Source organism: Xenopus laevis, chromosome 8L, assembly GCF_017654675.1.
Source record: "Xenopus laevis strain J_2021 chromosome 8L, Xenopus_laevis_v10.1, whole genome shotgun sequence".
Classification (NCBI taxonomy): Eukaryota; Metazoa; Chordata; class Amphibia; order Anura; family Pipidae; genus Xenopus; species Xenopus laevis.
This window is the reverse complement of record NC_054385.1, coordinates 13,994,107-14,012,810: the sequence shown is the minus strand read 5'-3', so window position 1 is coordinate 14,012,810 and position 18,704 is coordinate 13,994,107. Positions and strand designations below refer to the sequence as shown.

Below are 18,704 nucleotides of genomic sequence, written 5' to 3'. Positions count from 1 at the left end.
TGCCTTTTATGGAAAGGCGGTCCATGATGGCACGCAGGCCCATCTCTGACACCCCTGTAATATAAAATAGAGATTTGGGAAGGTTAGAGTTAATGTGGAGAGGTGCCATATGTATAGAGACAGCACATAGGAACAAGCACATTTACTAATAGGATTTACTTGCCATGATATTATGCCCAGCGCAATAGTAAATGAGCCCTATTTTATTGTGCTTTTAATGAACCTGTTGAACTGTAACTTTTCTAATGCTCTGATTGGCTCCCCATCTGCTCTAAATTGCATAATACATTATTTGCCCCACCTCCAGCGGAGCCCAATGTTAGGGGTGCCCTGGAATTGGAAAACATACAGTCCAGTTTTAAGTAGTGGGATAAAGTGCATTGCTGGGGTGGGGCTGTACAGTCAATTTCAGGGACAATAGTGGGTTGGGACCAACCTGGGGGGACTGCCATGTACAGGGACAGATAAAAGATGAATCCCCCGACTCACAAATCTACAGGTGAGAATAAAGAAGAACAGCTATAGCTACATCTATAATGAGCAACATGGCAACTCCTACAGCCAAGGGATAAGCTAATCTTACTGTTCCAAGCACATGTTATAGAGGGGGAAATACAGGAGCAGTACCTTTGTCCAGAGGATCCCAAATGGGAAGATGTTATCTCTGGCAGGGGGTCACTGAAGTCTTCTTTCTTCTTTGTCTTCTTCTCTTCTTCTCTTCTCTTTGCTGCTCTCTCTCTTCTTCTTTCACTGTCTCTCTCAAATCTCTGTCTCTCTCTCAAATCGATATCTCTCTCTCAAATCGCTATCTCTCTCAAATCTCTCGGGATATTTCACTTTTTGGGGAGAAATAAGAGACTGTTAGAAGGAGCAAATTAATGCCAATGCATAAACTACAGATCCCATAATGCACTGTGAGGTCTGTACCCACTATAAGGCTTTTACTGGAAGTGAGGGACGCTGACTGCTGTTGCGTGTGCTATTTAGCTGACAAAAATGTTGGGCAACCAGGCTGTAGACTTTTATCACTGGCATGTGGAAAGGGCCTTCATCTCCCATGATGCACTATAAGGGTTGACCATAAGAGGTAGGTAGCATTTGTATTGCTTATAATGTCATGATGAGGGCTGGCTTGTAACAGGACTACAGATCCCATCATGCTCTATGATTCCTTGGTTATATCAATACAGGGGCCACATTCCTATTGAATCCATTTTCCCCTGCATGTACCCAGTGTGCCTGCTTCCCATAACCAGCTCTGCTCTGATCAGTGCCCCCTGCACCCATAATGGCAGGAATCCTAAGGGCAGACATTTATTCTTCTGATTTGTGCTACTTGTCTTTCTACTTAAGCCTCTCTGAACCGTCCCCCACTCTAGTGCTGAGGCCACTGACTGTTGGCAAATGACCGTTGGCAAATGACAGTTGGAAAATGACCGTTGGCATTTACAGCAGAGGCAAATAAAATTGTCTAATGGTTCAGAAAAAACTACAAAAACAAGTAAAACCAAACACCCATTGCCTTAGAACTAGAAGTTTTTCTGCTCTCACTCCCATTAGAGAGGCAGATGGGGAGATTTTAGGCACTTTGACACCCACATGTGTTAGTAGATTGGGGGGCAGGGCTGCCATCAGAAGCCCATTTTTAGCTGATTCCCTGTATAAGTGTAATATGTAGGTGTCTGTATCCAAATAAAAAGACAAGTCAGTATTAATGGAATATATGTTCAGTGCCTCTCAACAGGCTGCAGTCCCCGTGTACAATTACAGACATGTCACATGTAAATAAAGTAATAGCCAGAGAGCACAATGGATCTTATACCATCATAGTGTATTTATTGCAGGAAAGTCATGCCAAGTTGCCTTAAATGACTCCCCCCTTTCCTGCTTGTCACACACATGTCATTTGGAACAGTTTCATGACAAGCAGCTCCCCAAGCAATTAGAGTGCTAGGCAATGGGACAATTTTGGCAGCGATGGCCCCACTACCCAAGCTGCTATAAATGATGGGTGACAAAACACCCGAAATTGCCCTTTGTATCATCTAAATATGCCCCCCCTGCTCCCCGTAAATGGATCTGCTGCACTTACCTCTGTATCCAGAAATGAAATAACGGTCATCTGTACCTGAGCCGTTACATCACCTTCCTTGCAGCTTTCAGCCAATCAGAGCTGAGCTGGGAGTGATGTCATGGAGATAAGGCATGATATCCCAGTAACTGACAGCCAATCACATGCTCAGGTACAGATCAAACTTGCACAGTCTAAAACAACACTAATAAAGTCCAAACATAAGCAGCTTTAGAACCAGCGCCCCCATCAGATCTCCTGGGACCCCTGACTGGACTCCCCCTGTCCCCATTTAGATCTGTGTTTGTCACTGAACTACAGCTCAGCTACTAGTTATCACAGGGACTGCTGGGTAGTTTAGCAATGGCTAGAGACATACACAGATCAGTGAGACAGTGATGGGGGCAACCACTGAGGGGGTACAGGGGGTTCTGCATTCAGCGTAGGAAGTGTAACTTTAGTACCAAATGTCACATATAGAACAAAAAGTTTGATCCTGTTGTGCCACATATTCCTGTATGTTGCACTAGCAGGGAGGATGCTGGGAGTTGTATGCCCCAGTATCTAAAATAACATCTTTTCTATCGCTGCCGACCCAGTCCGACCCTGTATGTTGTTGATCCACATCTTGGCTTTTGGGCTGGAAGCTGTAGCCCTGATCCAATGGACTGTTAATTGCCTATGACAAAGCTGTGGCTACAATGGTGCATTATAATTGTATAATTATATTATGTTTTATATTCAGGAATGTGCGTTTCTCCCTGTTGCAATGTTAGCAGCCGGGGCCGCTATTAGAAATCACGGGGCCCCGTACAACAACATTTTCAATTTTGCCTCCTTTAGTGACTTTGGGTCTTTTCGCCTCTTCAGGACTTCAATTTCGGGTGTTTTCGTGACTTCGGGTCTTTTCGCTGCTTTGGGACTTCGGCTTTTCAGCACTTCTACATTTCGGCTGTTCGTGACTTCAGAAGGAGGCGGCACGGCTTCGGCGCTGTAAAGGGGGTCCCGGCTCTTTTGAAAAGTTCAGTACACTTGTACCCCCTGTGCCCCCTGTCAGTGAGAGAGACACATAGATACAGAGGTTTTTCTGCTCACAGTGAAAGCTGCAGGGTCTGTTGTGAAGCACTCACTGAAGCACTTAGTTACTCATGTAACCCAGCACCTAATCATTTGCCACTTCTGCAATATGTTTCCTTCTCAACTGATGACAGATTCTCTTTAAGTAGACAGAGATACAAAAGCAACAAAACTTCAATAACCCTCAAACTGACTTTTATACGACTTAGAGACTGTGGAATTATGGGAGATAACCATATGAGCTCACACTCTGGTTTGCTTCCCCTTTATCCATAGCTAAGCATGGTGTAACTCTGTCCCATTTTCTCCACAGATGAAGGAGTATGACAGAAGGCGACCACTCCAGCACCAACGGGAGGAAAGGAAAAAAGAATGAGATCCTGATAACCCGGCACAGCTCTCTCCAGAGCCAGTGAGTCAAACTGCTCATTCATTGATCATCCTGCCCTGTGTAACACTCCTCTCCTTTTATACAGCAATGCCAATACACAGAGGCAGACTTTAACAGACGAGTAAAATCATTGGTGGGTACCACTTGGTTAAGCATCACTCAATCAATCGCTAACCATTTGGCTGTACATTTAAAGGGGCGCTTCATCTTCAAGTTAACTTTTAGTATGTTACAGAATGGCTAATTCTAAGCAACTTTTCAATTGGACTTCATTTTTTTCCTTTTTAGAGTTTTTGAATGATTTACCTTCTTCTTCTTACTCTTTCCAGCTTTCAAATGGGGATTGCTCACCCCATCTAAAAAACAAATGCTCTGTAAAGCTACACCTTTAATGTTACCACTTCTTTTTATTACTAGACTTTGTATTCAGTTTCTCTCCTATTCATATTCCAGTCTCTTATTCAAATCAATGCATGGTTGCTAGGGTAATTTGGACCTTAACAACCAGATTGCTGAAATTACAAACCGGAGAGCTGCTGAATAAAAAACTAAATAATTCAATAACCACACATTATAAAAGCCAATTGCAAATTGTCTCAGAAGATCACTCTCTGCATCAGATTAAAGTTAATGTAAAGGTGAACAACCCCTTTAAGATCAGTGATGGGTGCCTGTATAAGGAACACCCGGGAGCAGAATAAACATGGTGGCTTCTCTATTTCCATCAAAATACTCAATACTCGGGTTGTTAAAATGGAAGAGGAGAATTGGGCAGACCGAAAAGGTTAAGTATCATCTCCACGGTCTTCTCTTAATGTATTAAGACTCTTGTGATAGGGCCATAATGGGGGGCTGTTCCTGCTGAATTGTGCTTAGTACAGGGAATACCTATGCTGCTATAATTTATGGCATCTCTTTGGTCTAACAAAAGTACAAATGGAATATCTGCTTTACATTCACTGACTATGTCCCATATAATGTCAGGCCATTCCCCCTTTTCCCTGCAGGTAAGAGACGTAACACATAAGACAAGGGGAGAAATCAGAATACATTTCCCTCTTACTATTTCCATTAGACAAAGGGACAATAAAAAGTGAATGTGAAAATCAGATGTTATTAAGTGCGGGTGCAACTGGAGTTCTGCAGAAGTTCATTTCAGTCCATTTAGCAGATTTGCTCTCTCCTGTTCCGCCATATTGGAGAATGAAAGGGATCTAGGCCTTAACTCCCACCTGATCTCTGTTACTTTCTTTTTAGACTGAGAATCACTGCAGACAGATTTCCAGCATGAGATGTTCCAGCTACTGTTGAACTACAAATCACACAATCCCTGGATGTTGTTGGCAGATAAGAATCCCAGGCAGCATAAAAGAAGAAGATGATTGGTTGAAGAATGGGATGGTATATTCCACTGTGTCTCACAGCAGGGGGGTCATTGATGGTAATGTTCCAGTAATGAGATGTCTATTCCGTTTATGAAACAGAAAGGTAAAATTCAACCATTATTCATTATATTCTCCTAAAATCCCAGCTTGCATATCAGTTAAAGGGAGATTTGGGTAAAAGCTAATAGTTACATACGACTGTAACCTTGTTATGAGCAAAGGGGGCAGGTCAAATGTTGGGTCTCAAAGAGGGGCTTGAAGTCTGAACTCCACTGATCTAGAGATACTGCTCCTTATTTCTGTAGGTAAATGAGAGCAGAGCAGGCAGTAACCCTTCCAATACTTTCACATTGTCTCTGTCCATATATATTAGGCACCAACCTGGTGCTACCAACCCCTATTTCTGCAGGGTAAGGCAGTAACGCTTCCAACACTTTCCCCTTGCCTCTATCAAAACATATTAGCCTGCAGCCTTGTGTTTTTATATGATCACAGAACCTCAGTTTCTTCTAATATCCTTATCATTTGCAGTACATTATCCCTTATAATACATGAGTGTTACTCAGAGTTCCCTGTATAACTCAGCCTGCAGCCTTGTGCCTTTATTTCTCTAGTCGGCCCTACTGTCAGTACAGACGTATGGGTTTTGTCTTCATTCACCTCTGGAGGCAGGACAGAGAATTGAGCTTTGGTACCTCCTGGTCCCTCCCACTGTATATATAGTTAGTCTCCACCTCCTCACATCAGTTCTTTGTCCTGCCTCGGGGTTAAGGACAGTAGCTTTAATATTTTTCCTTTTATTTTTTTATTATTTATTTCTGTTTTTATCCTTACCCATACTCTCCCTCCCCTCTTACATGGAATAGAGCCAGTGGCACGCAGAGCTGCCCGTCTAAGACAGCAGTGTAAACTGGCACTCAAATGGTTTCAGACAAAGGGAACGCAAAGCTGCCCTGTCCGATTAGCACTTAACTCACAATGGAGTCTTTAGAGAGTGCAGAAGTTATAGGGCACTCAGAGCTGTCCTACTGCACCGTCTACATAATGGTGCGGTGGTTGAGACACCCTGGGCCGATCAGGGCACGCAGAGCTGTCCACTAAAGTAAGAGAACGTAGGTCACAGGGACACAACAGGTACAGAGATGCAGCACAAGAAGTGGCGCAGAGGGAGGGGAGAACCTTCATAAAATCACGAGGCAGAAAATGGCCACATGGCCAGGCGAAATTGGGTTGCTAGGCAACGAGCTAGACCTGGAACTACTCCACGTGCTCGAAAAAATTCTCTTTGCGCCAAAGAACTAATTGACGTGGCGTGCTGATGTCACGGACATCCCTAACAACGCGCATTACAACGAAGGAGGAATAACACCCTGGGAGTTTGAGCTACATCAGACCCAGTACCGGCCCAGATCGGGGAATTTATCCAATGGATTATGAAAACAGTACAGCCAAACCTCCCAAAAAAAGTGTGCAGAGCAGCACCACAAAACAGGAAGCGCAGGGCTACCACTGCACTAACACCTTCCTCAGATTCTGAAGAAGGACTGGCTTCTGATACGGAGGGGGAAGAAACACCGGGTCAGAATTCAGAGAATTCAGACCCAGAGTACTCCCAGTCAGGAGGAGGGAGAGCCGTCATCGACAACCCCTGAGGTGTGTAAAAAAACTTCTGAGGGAGATGATGCAGACACTAGAAATTAAGGACGAGACAGCTACACTGTCAAGGGCAGACAGACTTCTAGGAGTTCAGAAAAAATCTAAACTACCATTTCCAATCTTTAATTCCATTACTAAGCTATCGTCCCAGCCAGAACACAGAATTCCGCTTACACAGAGATTCTTCAAAACCTATCCGGTACCAGAGGAACACCAAAAGAAGTGGGACAAGGCCCCAAGGGTGGATTCCGCTGTAGCCAGACTATCACGTCAGATGGGTTTACCTGCTGAGGAGGCAGCATTTCAGGACCCCTTAGACTAGTGATCCCCAACCAGTGGCTCGTGAGCAACATGTTGCATACCAACCCCTTTGGCTGTTGCTTCCAGTGGCCTCAAAGCAGGTGCTTATTTTTCAATTCCTGGCTTGAAGGCAAACTTTACCTGAAAAAGAACTTTCTCTAGTCGGCCCTCCTGTCAGTGCAAACGTGTGGGTTAATGTCAATCTCATCTCTGGAGGCAGGACAGAAGAATAAGACTCTTGACCCCTCCCCTGGTATATAAAGTGTGGCTCCACCTCCCATTGCCAGTTCTTTGTCCTGCCTCGGAGGTGAAGGACAGGTTTTATAGTGTATTACATTCTTTTTCTTATTTTATTATCTGGATCACTTCAATTATACAGAACAAAGGCACAACACGTAGAGGACACGCAGAGCTGTCCATCAGGTGCGCACAGCAGGCAAACTGCAGAATCTGCCCAGGAAGGGCACACATTAGGGTACGCAGAGCTACCCGCTGTATTCCAGAGCTGCTGTTGCAGAGGCAATACATGGCACGCAGAGCTGTCATATGGCACAACCTTTAGGGTACGCAGAGCTACCCGCTGCATTCAAGGGTTGATGCTGAGCCTCAGGACAATGAGAGTCCATTCTCCTTGCAGTGTGTTGTGCAGCAAGTGGATTCACCTAAAGATATCAGCCCTGGATGGAACAGAGGTCATTCAGAGGTCAGTAATCCTTCCCTGCTCATATTACAGCAAGTGGAATCAGTGCACACCAGGCTGTTGGTAGGGCCTATACCATTCAGCAGCACTTGTATTAGAGTAAAAGGTATGCTGAGCTACCTATTATTACTCCTTATGGCCAACACTGTCTGTGTATTAGAGTAAAAGGTATGCTGAGCTACCTATTATTACTCTCTATGGCCAACACTAATAAGGTGAGAGTAAAACGAACTATAGTTTCTTATAATTCCTCCCTTAAGGCGACCAGGTTGGTACCTGTGTTTTGGCGCCTTTTTCTCAGAGCTTTTGATGCCACGTGCGTCATGCGGGCGTCTCGATTTCGACGCCAACATCAGTATGGACATGGGCGTCCAATTTCTCCCCCCCCCCCAGAACAATTTGTTTTGGTTTTGCTCTCTCCACTAAGAAGAGAGGCATTACATAGAGCAGTCTTTTCTCTGCTACGAGTAGAAGACATCGCTCCAGTTCCAGTACTTAAAACGTTTTGCTGGTTCTATTCTACCCTCCTTGTGAGATAGAAGGTAGACTCTTTCACACCAGTCCTCAACGTCAACAGGTTAAATGGAGTGTTGAACACAAGTTCAACATGGAGTCCATACGCTCTACCCTAGCCTTCAGGGAAGCTGACACTTTCATGATGTCATATGATTGCGGGATGCATACCTGCACATCTCTATTCATACAAGGTCACAGCCATGCCTGCAATTCGATGTCCAAGACCTGCACGTCCAGTTTACAGCACTACCTTTTTAGTCTCTGCACGGCTCAAAGGGTATTACAAAGGTCTTGCCACTGGTTAGGGCACACCTAAGATGCTCAGAAATTCATTGGCATGTCTAGTACAAAAGTGGGGCCTACCAGACATAACAGTACTGCTGGATGAGAAACCAACACAAGAGCTCCCTCATGCCGTCTCTAACAATTCAGTTTCTAAGACTGATGTTCAACTCCAGTCAACAAATAGTTAAATTCGCAGACGAGAAAGTACAGACTAATCATAAGTATTCAGTCTTTTCTCTACAAGACAGAGAATCAGCGGCAGATTACTACAACTACTGATTTATATAGTGACAGCACAAAAAGTGAGACCTTATACAAGGTCCCACATGCGACTATACAACTCAACTTCCCTCAATGCGGGCACAAAGATCACCAAGGTCTTCAGCAGGTCATTTCCATACTTCCTACAATCAGAGCGAGTTTATCCTGGTGGACAGTGTGTACTCGTTTGTCCCAAGGTAGAAGTTGGGATCAACCACAGTGACAGCTACAACGCTGGCAAGTTCAGATGGGAGTAGGTTACCACACCTTCACAATACAAGGGTGTTGGGAAACCCAAAAATCGCAGCTACCTATAAACATCCTGGAACTACGAGCAACTAGCTCTCCAGGGCTCGTCCGACAAACTCAAGAGCCGCCCACTACAAGTACAATGCCAAAGCGGTGGCTTATATCACCAAACAGGGAGGTACGCGGAGCAGTCTAGCTATACAGATGCACTGGTAATTTCAATAGACTTTCAATAAAATGGTTGCATTCCCTCTACTGGCCACTCTATCGAGGATAATTGCCAAGATCACATAGGGGGTCGACCAGACTGCGTTACACTGACTTGGTCTACATGTCACAGTCCAAAACATGGCGACTACCTCTACCAAGGGAACTTCTCACAACCTGACCATGCTCAAATAGATGGTCTGGTTCGGGAGGCCCAATTGTATCACACACAAGAAAAAAAAAAAAAAAAAAAAAGAGATGCTGTAGCTCGAGTTTCGTGCCCTTGCAGTACAAAGGTTGTTTTCACCACAAAAGCATACCACAAGGTATGGCAAACACTTACTGTGCACGGACAGTACACCACAGGTACTCACAGAATTCCATACAGATGGCCTAAGCTCTTAGTTTTCAGCCGCACAGGCCAGTCCGCCACGCTGCAAAGACCACCTTTGAGACCATAGTTTATCTCTTGGGAGATTAGATGGTTGTCACTCAAGGTTGCATTCCTCATAGCTGTAACATCAGCTAAGAGGGTATCAGAAATGACTGTTCTCTTTGCATCAGGTTAAAGTCGTCCTCTCAACAGTACCAAGTTTTCTACCAAAGTTAGTAACCAGTTAACACATTAATCAGGAGTTGGTATTACCATTCCTGTGCCCAAATCCAGCGAATGATAAAGAAAAACAGTTACACAAACTAGATGTAATTGGAACAATTTGCATCTATTTAAAATGGGCTGCAGTCTTAAGGAAATCAGACTCTCTGTTGCTATGTTATTCTGCAAATCACGAACGGCAAGGAGTTTCAAAAAGAACCATTGCTAGGTGGTTTGTAGAGACCATCAATTTTGCTTATGAAAGTAAAAACAACACAAAAAAACAAACAAACAAAAAAACAAAAAAAAACAAAAAACAAAAACAAAGCCCTTTGAAGTCAAGGTTCACTCTACTAGAGCACTAAGTATTTCATGGGCCTTACAAAACTTGGCTACACCTGAACAGATATGCAGGGCAGTCACTTGTGTTTTTTTCCCCAATACTTTTATAAAGTTTTATACACCACGTTTTTGCTTAATCTTCGGCCGTGGTTGACCGCAAAGTGTTACAGGCTGCGGTGGCACAGTTAAGCCCCCGTGGTTAAAAGACTACACATTACGTATTCTTCAAAGTTTTATTGTTGCCATGATAATACTTGCATTGTTTTATTGCAAGCTGTATTCTTCAATGTGTTATTGTGGGCTTCGTACTGTTGCATGTTTATTGCATTATACAGTAAACTTAACATTAAGTTGTTACGAAAAGTTTCTATAATACCCACCCTAAATTACGGGACAACTTCTGGACGTCCCCACACGTTTGCACTGACAGGAGGGCCGACTAGAGAAAAAGGGATTTTATACTTACTGGAAAATCCTTTTCTAGTAGGCCCGAACTGTCAGTGCAATAAGTCCCACCCAGGCTGATTTTAGTAATGGGTCTGTGGACACAACATTTTCTTTATGTTACTAACTGTCTCGTGACCTTACTTCCTACTTTCCTAATACACTCCACCTCATCAAGCTTTACAAACGAACTGGCAATGGGAGGTGGAGCCACACTTTATATACCAGGGGAGGGGTCAAGAGTCTTATTCTTCTGTCCTGCCTCCAGAGATGAGATTGACATTAACCCACACGTTTGCACTGACAGTTCGGGCCTACTAGAAAAGGATTTTCCAGTAAGTATAAAATCCCTTTATTTGTACTGCCAAACAGAACCTCCTGTAGGCTGCCAGTCCACATAGGGGCTACCAAATAGCCAATCACAGCCCTTATTCTAAACACCCAGGAACGTGTTGTGTTGCTCCCCAACTTTCTTTATATTTGAACGTGGCTCACGGGTAAAAAAGGTTGGGGACCCCTGCCTTAGACCTTAGACCTACACACAGGCAGCGGCAATACTCAGACCAGCTGAAGCCTCAGCAGGCCTAGCCCACACAGCCAGACATTGGGCGCAGGAGTTGGCCCGACAACCACCAACATCGCGACAACAACTACAACAAAAGGTAGAGAAGCTATCCACAGCCAGCAGCAAAGACAGACAGCAAAAACCGCAGCAAACGTGGTGGTGGCACGCAGGGCCTTGTGGCTCAGACACTGGACTGGAGATACAGCATCCAAGCTGAGACTGTTATCACTTCACAGGAGAGTCCCTATTTGGACCAGACTTGAAACAAATAATATCGGAGGTGACGGGAGGGATTTTACCTTCCCACCAATGGGAACAAAACCTAAATTCGATTCTACGAACAGGAACTCAGCAAGAAGAACATGGTCCTCACAATTTAGACCTTTTCGCTCCTTTCGTCCATACACAAAAAAAACTCCAACAGACAATACTACGAGATGAGGCAGACCCAGGGCAGCCATTAGAAATCACGGGGCCCCGTACAACAAAATTTTCTGGGCCCCACCCACGATGTCGCCTAAGCCCCACCCCAGATCCCACCCACTCCACATCACAGTTAAAAGATCACACAGACATCAGCGCTAAAAAAGTAACCCCCCCCCCCACACACAAGTTATAAAAAGGTATTGATGGTCAGGGCCCTTATAAGTTAAAAAAAAAAAACATTGGTGCCAGGGCCCCCCTTACAAGTTTAAAAAAATTGGGGCCCCAAAAAATATTTTTTAAAACAACATTGGTGCCAGGGCCCCCCTTATGAGTCAAAAAAAATTGGGGCCCCAAAAATTTTTTCTTTTTTAAAAAAAAACATTGGTGCCAGAGCCCCCCTTACAAGTTAAAAAAAAATGGGGGCCCCAAAAAATAATTTTTTAAACAACACTGGCGCCAGGGCCCCCCATACGATTTAAAAATTGGCCCCAAAAATTTTGTTCGTAAGGAGTTACCCAGCTCTTTCAAAACTGCAGCACTGCCGGGCCCCCCTTCATGCACGGGCCCGGGACACTTGTCCCCTCTGTCCCCCCCTGATGGCGGCCCTGGGCAGACCTAACTGGCAGCAGCAGGCACGCAACAACAGGAAGACTAGCACCAACAAGCCTAACTCTGTCTGACTCAGCCCCACAAAGCAGGGCACACGAAGTAGGGTGGGAACAGTGCAGGACCTCGCACACCCTATGTAATCAAAGAGATGCCTGGTGCACAAAGGAAGAGGCTCGGCCACCTCACAGCAACATACAGCAAGAAAGATCCAATGGCACATGCAAGAAATCTTCAAATATTTATTTTTAAGCGGAGTGCAATGCAAAGTTTTGGGGAGAAAGCACACGGAATCAACAAGGAAGTGCCAATAAATACACAAGTAAATCATTCAATTAACGTGTCATAATTACTTGTCCAATCTATTCGAGTGAAAATGCCATAGAAAACACTTTTTCATAAATAAGCAATATACAACCAACGCACATAAAATATCCATAGTGTGAGAAGCTATATAGGGATAACAGGAGCAAGGAATAGCTGACCCTGATAAATAATTACGCTGGACGTTGTAGTATTCATCTGTAAAAGAAAAAAGATTATTACAATAAAAACATCTTCTCCATAAAATATCTACAAAAAAGCAAGACATATTGAAATCTTCATTAAGTCCCATCGGATAATGGGTTTGAAGAAGCCAAATCCAGTAACACTCTCTTTGGCGTAAAAGCCTTTTGATACTCTGCCCTTGCCTAGCAGTTACTTTTTCCACTATTTGCCATCTCAGAGGTAAAAATATTGGTGATCTTATTAAACCGCGACATACCCAAAAAAGAGATCTACACCAGGCCTCTATAACACAACTTCCTACAATTCTGGAACAGGAACCACAAGAACCTACAGCAGATAATTCCTATCACACAGACAACCAAAGACAGTCTACCCTGGTGGATGAGAGAGGGAACCTTCTACAAGGAAGGAGTTGGGCAGGCACTACCTGGGAAGTAGTGATAACAGACACCAGTCACACAGGATGGGGAGCAGTGTACAAGGGGCCTACACTCCGAGGAACTTGGTCCAAAGAGGAGAGCAGACTTCCCATCAATGTGTTGGAGCTACGAGCGATCTGGAAAAATGGTCAACCACATTGCAAGCTTGAGCAGTTCATGTACAAGCTTGCAACGGCAGTCTCGTCAACAAATAAGGGGGGTAAGTGCAGCAAATCAGCCATTAAACATGTAGCACAGATACTAACTTGGGCAAAAAATAAGGTCACAAACATTTCAGCAGGATTCATACCAGGGGTGGAAAACTGGGAAGCAGACTAACTCAGCAGAACATCAATAGACCAAGGAGAATGGTCGCTAGACCAAGGGATCTTTCTACAACTAACCCACAGGTGAGGAAAACCGGAGGTGGACATGTTGGCATCCAGACACAATGCAAAACTACCAACCGAAGGGCAGTACTAGTGGACACACTGGTGGTACCATGGGAGTTCAGGATGGTGTACGCATTCCCACCATTAGCCATTCTACCCAGGGTGATCAGAATATTGAAACAGTCTAGTGCAACCACAATCCTCATAGCCCCAGACTGGCCAAACAGAGTATGGTACACAGACCTCATCAGGTTATCAATAGACAGAGCTTGGCGATTACCACTCATACCACTTACTAACGCAAGGCCCAATCAAACATCCAAACATAGCTATGCTTCGATTGACTGCATGGCTCTTGAGTCAGAGTATTGGACAAGACAAGGATTCTCACAGAGTGCAATAAACATCATTTTACAGGCCCAGAAGCAATCCACCACAAAAGTATACCATAGGGTCTGGAGAATTTTCCTGTCCTGGCGTGAACACAGGCATATTGACTGGGAAAGGGTACACACGACGGAGTTGGTAGAATTCCCGATGGAAGGATTCCAAAAAGGATGTGGACTACACACATTAAAGACACAAGTGTCTGCACTAACAGCCCTCACGCATATCAAATGGACAGAGAACCTCACGGTTCAGCAGTTCATCAAGGGGGTGACCAGAGCTAGTCCACCTCTTAAGGAGCTGCTAGCAACATGGAGCTTGCCACTAGTCCTGACAGGATTACAGCAACCACCCTTTGAACCATTATCAACATGTGAACTTAAGTGGTTGTCCCTGAAAGCGACCTTTTTGATTGCAACCACATCCACAAAAAGAGTATCCGAGATTTCAGCTCTTTCCTGTAAGGAACCGTGGCTTACATTACACCATGATAAAGCAATTCTCAGAACCATGCCAGGGTTCCTTCCTAAGGTGGTGACAGAACGCCACATGCACCAGGATATCATTTTACCTTCCTTCTGCCCAGACCCATCCAATGAGAAGAGAAAAAACGACAAAAGCTGGATGTGGCCCGGGCACTTAGGATCTACCTCATGAGATCAAAAGAATAGAGTCAATCAGGCTCTCTAATTGTTTCCTATTCCGCAACACACAGAGGAAAAGCTGTGTCAAAAAGGACTATAGCACGTTGGCTAGTTGACACTATAAACAAAGTTTATGATACTAGTGGCACACGCAGACCATTTGCCGTTAAGGCCCATTCTACAAGAATGGCCTCTGCAAAATATGGCAACAGCAGAACAGATCTGCCAGGCAGCTACTTGGGTATCCCCAAATACATTTATCAAGTTTTATAAGTTTTATAGGTTTGACGTTTATAAGTTGGAGGTACCAAAAATCAATTCTCTGTCCTGCCTCCAGAGGTGAATGAATACAAAACCCATACGTCTGCACTGGCACATGGGGCCTACTAGAAAGGGCTTTTACGGTAAGTATAAACTCCCTTTATGGTCACAGAACCCCTCAGTGACTTCTAATATCCTTATCATTTACAGTAGGGGGTACATTATCCCTTATAATACATGAGTTATACTCAGAGTTCCCTGTATAACTCAGCCTGCAGCCTTGTGCCTTTATATGGTCACATAACCCCCCTCAGTGACTTCTAATATCCTTATCTTTTACAGTGGGGGGTACATTATCCCTTATAATACATGAGTGATACTCCGAGTTCCCTATATAACTCAGCCTGCAGCCTTGTGCTTTTATATGGTCATATAACCCCCTCAGTGAATTCTAATATCCTTATCGTTTACAGTGGGGGTTATATTATCCCTTATAATACACGAGTGATACTTACAGTTCTCTGTATAACCCAGCCTGCAGCCTTGTGTCTTTATATGGTCACAGAACCCCTCAGTTTCTTCTAATATCCTTATCATTTACAATAGGGGGTACATTATCCCTTATAATACATGAGTGATATTCAGAGTTCCCTGTATAACTCAGTGTGCAGCCTTGTGCCTTTATACGGTCACATAACCCCCCTCAGTGACTTCTAATAGTATAGGGGGGTACAGTATATATTTTAATACATGAGTGATACTCAGAGTTCCCCGTATAACTCAGCCTGGCAGCCTTGTGTCTTTATATGGTCACAGAACCCCTCAGTGACTTTTAATATCCTTATCATTTACAGTGGGGGTAAATTATAATACATGAATGATACTCCGAGTTCCCTGTATAACTCAGCCTGCAGCCTTGTGTCTTTATATGGTGAATTACTACCCTCAGTGACTTCTAAAATCCTTATAATTTACAATGGGGGGTACACAATCCCATAGTAACATAGTAACATAATAAGTAAGGTTGAAAGAAGACACATGTTTATCGAGTTCAACCTTTTTTTTCTTTTCTTTTTATTAACTACCTATCTGCTAGTTGATCCAGAGGAAGGCAAAAAAAACCCATTTGAAGCCTCTCCAATTTGCCTCAGAGGGGGAAAAAATCCTTCCTGACTCCAAAATGGCAATGGGACCAGTCCCTGGATGAACTTGTACTATGAGCTATCTCCCATAACCCTGTATTCCCTCACTTGCTAAACACCATCCAACCCCTTCTTAAAGCTATCTAATGTATCAGCCTGTACCACTGATTCAGGGAGACAATTCCACATCTTCACAGCTCTCACTGTAAAAAAACCCTTCTGAATATTTAGCCGGAACCTCTTTTCTTCTAATCAGAATGGGTGACCTCGTGTCAGTTGGAAAGACCTACTGGTAAATAAATCATTAGAGAGATTATTATATGATCCCCTTATATATTTATACATAGTTATCATATCACCCCCTAAGTGCCTCTTCTCCTTAGTGAACATCCCCAATTTGGCCAGTCTTTCCTCATAGCTAAGATTTTCAATACCCTTTACCAGCTTAGTTGCCCTTCTCAGTACCCTCTCTAATACAATAATGTCCTGTTTGAGTGATGGAGACCAAAACTGTACGGCATATTCTAGATGGGGCCTTACCAGTGCTCTATACAGTGGAAGAATGACCCCGTCCTCTCGGGAATCAATGCCCCTTTTAATACAGCTCAAGACCTTATTTGCCCTTGATGCTGCTGACTGGCATTGCTTGCTACAGCTAAGTTTATCATCTACAAGGACTCCAAGGTCCTTTTCCATAATGGATTTGCCTAGTGCAGTCCCATTAAGGGTATAAGTGGATATTCTTACATCCCAGGTGCATGACTTTACATTTATCAACATTGAATCTCATTTGTCACTTAGCTGCCCAGATTGCCAGTTTGTCAAGATCCTGTTGCAAGTGGCACATCCTGGATGGAATTAATTGGGCTGGATAGTTTTGTGTCACCTACAAACACTGATACATTACTTACAATATCCTCCCTAAGTCATTAATGAACAAGTTAATGACTTATAATACATGAGTGATATTCCGAGTTCCATAACTCAGCCTGCAGCCTTGTGCCTTTATATGGTCACATTACCACCCTCAGTCTCTTCTAATATCCTTCTTATTTACAGTGGGGATACATTATCCCTTTTAAAATATGAGTGATACTCAGAGTTCCCTGTATAACTCAGCCTGCAGCCTTGTGCCTTTATATGGTCACAGAACCCCTCAGTGACTTTTAATATCCTTATCATTTACAATAGGGGATACATTAACCCTTTTAATACATGAGTGACACTCAGAGTTCTCTGTATATCTCAACCTGCAGACTTGTGCCTTTATATGGTCACAGAACCTTTTCAGTTTCTTCTAATATCCTTATAATTTATAGTAGGGGGTACATTAACCCTTATAATAACATGCAGTGATACTCAGAGTTCCCTGGTATAACTCAGCCTGCAGCCTTGGTGCCTTTATATCGTTACATAAACCCCCTCACTGACTTCTAATATCCTTATCATTTACAGTAGGGGCTACATGTATCCCTTATAATACATGAGTGATACTCAGAGTTCCCTGTAATAACTCGGCCTGCAGCCTTGTGCCTTTATATGGCTTACATAAACCCCCCTCGGTTTCTTCTAATATCCTTATCACTTACAGTAGCGGGTACATTAACCCTTATAATACATGAGTTATATTAAGAGTTCCCTGTATAACTCAGCTTGTAGCCTTGTTCCTTGTTATGGTTATGTAGCCCCCCTCAGTGAATTCTAATATCCTTATCATTTATAGTGGGGGTAAATTATAATACATGAATGATACTCCGAGTTCCCTGTATAACTCAGCCTGCAGCCTTGTGCCTTTATATGGTCAAATTACTCCCCTCCAGTGACTTCTATTTATTCCTATAATTTACAATGGGTGCGTAGCACTATCATTTTTAATACATGAGTGATACTCAGAGTTCCCTGTACTAACTCAGCCTGCAGCCGTGTTCTCTTTAAATGGTCACAGAACCCCTCAGTGACTTCTCCTAAAACTCATTGTATCCTCCTGTTCTCACTTTCAGGACCATTATAAATGACCCAGATTTGCTAAACCACTGTAATGTTGTAATACTTTCCCTTTAAATGTGACTGGGACTGCAGGCTTTACATAGATCTTCTCTTTGTGCAGATATGAAGGGGGCGTGGGAGCTCCCACCAGCAAACAGGTCACCTGCTCCCCATACAATGATGTCAATAACTGGAGGATTGAGAAGGACGCGGTAAAGTGAAAGTGGGACTGTATTTCATTCCTTGCAGCTCAGAGTTTAACTCAAGAAGGAGAATCTGATTAAATTCCACAAGCTGGAAGTGGTTTGGAAAGAAAGCTTTGACAGTTACCACCAAAGCCTGGTGTGAACATGGAGGAGCACAGAGGGGAGTCAGTACCACTTATCTTTTCCCACCTCTCCACCAGACTCGGATTCAGCGCTTGGGCAACCCAGTGATATGATATTCTGCCAACCTCAGTGCCCTGACTTACTCTGTCTTACTGATTTTCTACCTACTGCAACAGCGGAGAAGGATCTACTACATCCACACGGTCTGATCAGAGCAGAGGGGTATATGAAGATTATACCCAAGTAATATGTTGGCATGTATGGAAGCAACTACCTGCCCACCAAAATTGTGCTGCTGCTGCCATGTGGTGAGACCTTAATTCTGCTTGTTTGTCTGCACGTGTGCAGAGAGAGGTGTGATGAGTGAGTTACAGTGCAGTAAGTGTGCACATGGCTACCTGTGGCTGTTGCACCGAGTTAACCCACCAGATGCCACTGCCGGGCTGAATGCAGTGTAATGTCCTTTATTCTGATTTCCCAGTGCCTCCCACCTGGACTTTCAGCAGAGGCAGAGAAATTGTCGAATGGTTCAGAAAAAAAACTACAAAACAAAGTAAA

The 18,704-nt window shown here is 43.8% G+C and overlaps 1 long non-coding RNA gene across 1 annotated transcript; it reads left to right on the top strand.

The window, feature by feature from the left end:
* The first annotated feature begins 799 nt into the window (after window positions 1-799).
* LOC121396880 lies at window positions 800-17,971 on the top strand. Its single transcript, XR_005963239.1, has 4 exons — window positions 800-1,087; window positions 3,462-3,560; window positions 4,797-5,027; window positions 17,939-17,971. It is a non-coding gene; the product is annotated as an uncharacterized LOC121396880 (long non-coding RNA).
* The last annotated feature ends 733 nt before the right edge of the window (window positions 17,972-18,704 follow it).